The sequence below is a fragment of the Nylanderia fulva genome, unplaced genomic scaffold (genome assembly GCF_048542155.1).
Source record: "Nylanderia fulva isolate GAGA-0341 unplaced genomic scaffold, ASM4854215v1 Scaffold10, whole genome shotgun sequence".
NCBI classification, from domain to species: Eukaryota; Metazoa; Arthropoda; class Insecta; order Hymenoptera; family Formicidae; genus Nylanderia; species Nylanderia fulva.
Genome location: NW_028189193.1, coordinates 6,111,477 through 6,119,636, shown reverse-complemented (window position 1 = coordinate 6,119,636; position 8,160 = coordinate 6,111,477).

Here is an 8,160-nt window from a genome sequence, read left to right as displayed (position 1 = left end):
CAAGTTATGCGAAATTAGTCTGTCGAATTTTATTTGGTAATTTAGGTGAGAATTTTTTCTAGATATTATTTTTAAGCAATAAACAGCATTGATTATTATATAAAATTATCTAAGAAGGAATATATGCGTTCAAAAAATGACAATCTATTCAAGTTATGCGAAATTAGTCTGTCAAATTTTATTTGGAAATTTAGGTGAGAATTTTTTCTAGATATTATTTTTAAGCAATAAACAGCATTGATTATTATATAAAATTATCTAAGAAGGAATATATGCGTTCAAAAAATGACAATCTATTCAAGTTATGCGAAATTAGTCTGTCGAATTTTATTTGGAAATTTAGGTGAGAATTTTTTCTAGATATTATTTTTAAGCAATAAACAGCATTAATTATTATATAAAATTATCTAAGAAGGAATGTATGCGTTAAAAAATGACAATCTATTCAAGTTATGCGAAATTAGTCTGTCGAATTTTATTTGATAATTTAGGTAAGATATTTTTCTAGATATTATTTTTAAGCAATCTCCAACAATTAGCGTGCATTAATTATTATACATTACAAATATTATTATATAAAATTACCTAAGAAGGAATATATGCGTTAAAAAAAATGCCAAACCAATCAAGTTACACGAATAAAAAAAATTGTTTGAAATTTTATTTTAATCAATTGAATATCGCAAAAAAGTGAAGAATGTTCGATGACATTGTATTAAAAAAAAAGGAAGAAACAGAAACTCGATTAATTACTAAACGTTTCAACGCGAGAGAGCGATTGTTCTCCCTCTTGGCGTCCGTAGGAATTCCTCGGGTTCTCGTAGGTGCCTTTTTGTAACGAGAGAAATGATAAAATATCCTTGGCCCGCGCCTTTCTTTCGAGTCGTGTGGAGATCAAATACCGTGGCTAGACTCCCACAGTCTAAATGGTGAGGCGAGTTGAAATATCGCACCGGGCCTCCCTATATGTTAATCTCCGCATTAGCATAATACCGTGATTCTTCAAGGATCATTTGGAAATGCAAATAAATAATTTATAATAATAAGAGCGGACGTCCTGTTGTGGCAGCCACACATTGATACGTCAGTATGGTTTTTGTGCGTAGTTGTGTCGGACAGGTCGATCGAGACATCTAAAAGCTAGCTCACTCGCTTTTCACTATCAATAAAGGTCAGCACGGCTTGTTTTCTTCTTCTTCGCGCCGCAGTGATATATTAATAATATATCGAAGACAAAAAATTTATATTTAAAGCGTATCTGTGGACACATTCTTTTAACTGAATGAAATAATTTTATTTAACGTCCCCTCTGGTCTCGCTTTAAAAAATACGTACATATTGTTGTTGAATCAAAATAATGTGATGAAAATTTTGGGAAATAATAAAACCTAAATAAATAAACAATATACGGTAAAATATTTTGCATTAGGAAAAATTAAGATTGAATATTCTGCCTCTTTTCTTCTCTCTAAAATCGAAATACATTTATAAAAATTATAAAATTGTATATATAATATTTTTTCGATGGCATATTAGTATATTGTGTTACAAGTGCGGAAAGTTGGCTATTGGTCACAAGTGCGGGCAAATGCGCACTCGTGACCAATAGCCAACTTCCGTACGTGCAACACATACTATTTTGTATTACAAGTGCATTCAAAGTGGCACTTTGAGTACCTAATTTCTGTATCTGATTTACGCAGCAGGGTTAGGTGCGTGTTGGGAAGGCACAAAGTAGCGGTAGTTTGCTAGTTGTTTTTCGTGTGTGCTGCAAGATGACACTGAAACTCGTGGGCAATAAATTATTCACGGCTTAGGAAGCTATTGTATACGGCTTTAAATGCATTGAACATATGTATGTAATATATTGTAGGTCGATGTTGGAAATTTGTTACTTTCGGCACAAAAATCGTGCATGGAAAGTGTCACTTTGTATGCACGTGTAATACAAAAAATTTTATTGATATAAAGAAAAAATGAAGAGTATAAGATAAAAAATCTAATTTAATTATTCTTCAATGAAAATAAGTCCTTAAAAAATATTTAGAGTAATGCTAAAACGCAAGTATCGTATACTTCTAATTATCATTTCATTAATTTATTTATTATTAATTAAGCGAGACCAGGCGCTCTAAATTGACAATGTAAGAAGCTTCGTGGCGGGACGTGTGGATGGCTAAAGACGAATAAACACGGAAAGTCGACGGACAAGCAATCGGTTCGATAGGCAGGGTCTCCTCGTCCGGATCGACTTTACGATTCTGTATATGCCGTGCCATACACCGGCCCGTATCGTATCGCACCACTTTACGATCTCTAACCAGCCTCGAATTTACGCGGACGTTTATAACCGGGGCCACGTGAGAACGTTTCTGTTTCCACTGGGACTCGAGTCGAAAAGCACGGCTCTTTACGGGATATAAATAAGGCACACACGCGCGCCCTGCCTTCTCCACCCCTTTCCCCATCCTCCCCCGCCCTGTGCCGCGCAGGTGTATGACGGTGCCGTTGATATGTTACGTGTTAATATACCCAAAATGCGCCGTTCGCCGAATTCAGCCAACTTTTTCTCATTCTAGAGTTCTTCGGGAAAGGTATGATTCTTGATCGAGACTGAACAGCATTTCCTTTTCAATTCTTTAAAGTTATTTTTTTAATTAATTTTTAATTATTCATCCTGTTTTTATCCAAAGGTATATAATTCGATTAAGTTTGAATAGGCTTTTTTTTTAATTTTTCATTAAAATTATCCTTATTATAATTTTGTTTATCATCATCGAACCATCTGACAGATCGGAGTCATTTTTATTCAATGTATTTTGTATGTTTTTATCTTTTTATTATTTTCTCAACCGAAATGACGATGAATTAAATTTGGAGAGTAAATTATAAAAGTTTTCTTTATTACGTAACGTGTTAAAGTTTTATGATAATTAGTTCAAAATTCTTGTTAAAACTCAGGTTTGGGTAATAAGTAGTTAATTAGTGTAAAGTTAAAAAAATTAAAAAGTTAATAACTTTTAACTATGTATTACTTTTTATCTTCAACTAGATATTTTTGATCTTAAACTTATTAATTATTTTTTTCTAACAATAACAAGTTTTCAACAAGTTAAATTTTTTTGTCTGAATATTATTCTTGTTTTTTTATAATTTATATAAACGTATTATTTTTAAAATAAAGTACCTATTATTAATTTTTATGTTCACTTGTTATCAATTGTAATTACTAAAGAAATATATTTCTATATAAAAAACAAAATTTCTTTGTTGTTTGTTATTATAAATTTTAAAAGAAAAATTAACTTTTAATTTAACTTCAGTTAATTTAATCTTAACTTAACTTTAACGGAGTTAATTTTTTGTTCATAAAACTTTTAACCTAACTAAATTAATTTTATAAGCAACTAACTTTAACTTAACTTAGTTTAAACAAATCATTAACTTACCCAACTCTGTTAAAACTTAATATAGGTAAAGATATTTTTAACCTTTGAAAAAATGTCATGCTTTACGTAGGCATGATTTATGTTTTGTATTCCTTAACTCTTACTGAATTCAACTAATTCCTCTCAATTCTAGTTCCTTGGGAATGATATATGATTCTCGTTCAAGAACTGACCTTTTCTTTTTAATTTTTTATTAGAATTATTGCAACCATTCATTCTGTTTATCATCGAACGACCAGATCAGAATAGTTAATGTTTGATTTATATTCCACTAGTTTTTATATTTTTATTTTCTTGTATAGTCCGAGAAGATGATGAATTAACCCTTAACTGGTATCGTGGGGTCAAAAATGACCCAAGAGGTGTAAAAACTAATGTTAATTTTCTTATAGTAATTTTAGAAAAGTCATGTAATTATTAACGACACATCAATAAATGACTGATATGATTGAATTATATCTTTAGAAGAGTGTGTATTGTTTCATTTAATCAAATAAATAACCATAAAAATCTAATATCCCACTAATGAGAAAGTATTTTATGTTGGGGTCTCAAATGACCTCACGATACCAGTTAAGTCAGCGAATTTGACGATACCAGTTAAGAGTTAAATTTGACGCGTAAATAATGTTTCACACAATATGTTAAAGTTTCGTCACAATTGGTTCAAATATTTATTGTCGTGATTATTAAAACTGAACACAGGCAAAAGCACCCTTAATCTTTGAAAACTAAATTTCGTGCTTCATCCCCATATAACACAACAAGATTGCAGCAGCATTGTAGCAACATTTCATTGCAATATTACAACATTACATAAACATTGTGAAATGTTGCAGCAATCTTGCTGCAAGGTTGCAGCAATGGTAAAATGTCCGCTTTCAGAACATTGTTCTATAACATTGCAGCAATAATGCAATAAAATATATATGTAATATTACTATTGGATTATTGAAAATGTACCTAACTACATGATGGAACTGAATGTTCTGTACCTAATATTTGTTGCGTGAATTTTATTTTCATAATATTTCTGAAATGTTGCTGCAACGCTGCTAAAACTATATTGCAAATTCATGCCTATATAATATTTCTGCAATATTGCTATGCAATGTACAATATTGCAATGTTGTTGCAATATTGTTCTATCCCATAGAGCACAACAAAATTGCAGCAGCATTGTGGCAACATTTCATTGCAATATTACAACATTACATAAACATTGTGAAATGTTGCAGCAATCTTGCTGGAAGGTTGCAGCAATGGTAAAATGTCTGCTTTCAGAACATTGTTCTATAACATTGCAGCAATAATGCAATAAAATATATATGTAATATTACTATTGGATTATTGAAAATGTACTAAATACATGATGGAACTGAATGTTCTGTACCTAATATTTGTTGCGTGAATTTTATTTTCATAATATTTCTGAAATGTTGCTGCAACGTTGCTAAAACTATATTGCAAATTCATGCCTATATAATATTTCTGCAATATTGCTATGCAATGTACAATATTGCAATGTTGTTGCAATATTGTTCTATCCCATAGAGCACAACAAAATTGCAGCAGCATTGTGGCAACATTTCATTGCAATATTACAACATTACATAAACATTGTGAAATGTTGCAGCAATCTTGCTGCAAGGTTGCAGCAATGGTAAAATGTCCGCTTTCAGAACATTGTTCTATAACATTGCAGCAATAATGCAATAAAATATATATGTAATATTACTATTGGATTATTGAAAATGTACCAAATACATGATGGAACTAAATGTTCTGTACCTAATATTTGTTGCATGAATTTTATTTTCATAATATTTCTGAAATGTTGCTGCAACGTTGCTAAAACTATATTGCAAATTCATGCCTATATAATATTTCTGCAATATTGCTATGCAATGTACAATATTGCAATGTTGTTACAATATTGCTGCAAACTTGTGTGCTATACGGGTCTAGACATGATTCATATGTTTTGCATTCTTAACTCTTCTACCAGATATATGCTTAGCAACGCATCTGCGTTTCTTGATGATGGATCTTTATATTCTTTATCCGTCTGTTATCTGGCGAGAATTATGCGATGAAAATCCAAGATACGAATCGAGGGCGAGAGAAACGATGGAAGGAGCTTGCAAGCGACACAGCAAGATAGAAAGAGAGACGGAGAAAGGATGAAGATGGTAAAACCGAAGGGAACGAGGGAGTTACCTACCTACCCAGCGGTGGTAACAGTGGATGTGGGTAGTGTATGTGTGCAGATACAATGTGTGTGGAAGGTGGAGATGGAGTAGAATCGGAGAGGAGCAAGATGGTAGGTGACTAAGGACCAGGGGGTGAAACAGAGGGGACGCGGTGACAAATGAGAGCGACTACAAATTGCGCTCTCGGGCTCTCGTTCTCATTCGATTCTCGTTTTGCCCTCTCTTCTCCTTCTGTGCCCTTCCCTCTTGCCTCTCTCATTCACCAGATCGGAGCGGACGGGTAAACGCTCGTTTGGTCCTCCTCTTCTTTCGCACCTCTCTACCAGCCTCTCTATCCATCTCTTCATCTTCCTCCCTCTTACGGGCACCACTCTCCATTTATCCTCTTTCGCGATAATGCCTCACGCTCGCGGATAACGAAAAGCATTCTCAGCGGGTTTTGCGCAACTTCAATTATCGGTGATGACGAGCGCGCGATATACGATACGCGTATAGTTGTAGAAACTTCGCGTTTATCGCCGAACATCCAGTCAATATTTTTACTCGAGTCTTCAACCATCTTTCTAATTAGACACATTTTTTCTATAGGTATAATATTCATTTTATTTCAAAAATATTTTATTTCTCTAAGGGAATGAAAGAAGAATACACATCTCTGGGCAAGGAATAAGCAACCTCTTCCTTTGGCGAAATATTTATGAGATATGTCATTTTTTAATATGTTAATATTCTATCTATACAGGGTGCATCTGAAACGGCGAAAAATTTTAGATGATTCTTTGTCGAAAATTAAGGGGGGTATATTTCTCCCTGAGGAGTTACACTTTTCTAAAGAAAAAGGTAAAAATTAAGTTTTTTTTTTAATATTAATAAATATTCTTTTTATTAGTGGAAAATATCCAGTAAGTTTTTTTTTAATTTGTTTAAAATTTGAGAATTTTTACCTTTTTCTTTAGAAAAGTTATTTTTGACAAAGAATTATCTCCTAAAATTTTTCGCATTTATTTAGATACATTCTGTATAAAACATCCCCTATATAGAGTGTTTTATCAGTGGAAATTAATCGCTCGAGGGATGCATCAGGCACTCAAAAACAAGAAAAAAGTTGGTTTGGACATAGATTCGGAAATGCGTTCATTTTCGGATCACGTCATGTTTATGTTGAAATTTCAAATTATACCAACTTTTTCCCAATCATCTCCCCAGCGATCAAAACACCTTGAAAACACCCTGAAAACACCCTCTAGTTTCGAAACATGCTGTATCAATATTACATTATTAGGGTTGGGTAATAACTAGTTAAAAGTTAAAAAAGAAGTTAAAAATAACTTTTAACTTAGCTTAAGTTAATTTAAAATGTATCAATTTTTAACTTTAACTGATTATTTTTTTTTATCTTAAATTTATTAACTTTTTTCCTATAAGTTCAATTTTTTTAAACGTATTATTTTAAAATTAAAGTATTATGAATTTTTATGTTCATTTGTCATCAATTGTAATTACCAAAAAATATATTTTTATATAAAAATCAAAATTTCTTTGTTATCATAAATTTTAAAAGAATTAACAAACAAAATTCTAAAAATTAACTTTCGATTTAACTTCAGTTAATTTTACTTTTTAACTGAGTTAATTTTTTATTCATAAAACTTTCAACTTAACTAAATTAATTTTATAAGCAACTAACTTAAACTTTAACTTAACTTGGTTTAAGAAAATCATTAACTTATCCAACTCTGCATCATATTATCATATCTTTCATTATTCACACGTACTCGCTCATCGTTCAAACCTTTATTGCCGCATTAATCTGGACGCCTATCGACTTTTCGCGCTTCAATGTCTCCGAGATATATCGATCGTTTCTCTCACCTTCTTTCTCTCAGTAGAAGCAGGGCAAAAAGAGACATGAACTCGCGACGCCCCGTTACGGTCGGAATGCGGCGGTCGGCCGCGACCTACGTATTTACTCGGTAAGGAACTTTGGTAGAACGACGAGGACGACGATGGGACTGGGATGTTATATCGTCGCAGGGGCCAAAGAGTAGAGAGAGGAGCGCTCGATGTGGTATTGCCGGTGAACATCTCGCGTCGTGCCTCGTTGCCGTTGTAATAACCCCCGTAGATCATACCGGCACACTTACACGCCTACGTGTAGCTTGTCCTGGGTCTCCGAACCTCGTTATATGCCTTAACATTCGCTCGGATAAACGCTTTTCTCCAATCGACACGCGTCTTGGTACCAATAGGATTTTTCTACAGGAATAGGTAATATTATTATTTTTATTTTTTTTTATTTTTTATTTATTTATTTATTTATTTATTTATTTATTTATTTATTTATTTATTCATTTATTTATTTATTTATTTATTTGTTTATTTATTTTATTTATTTATTTATTTATTTTATTTGTTTTATTTATTTAAGAAACGAATAAGAAACCCTTTAGTACTTATAAAACAAATAATAATAAAATTACGTATACAGTAAAAAATAA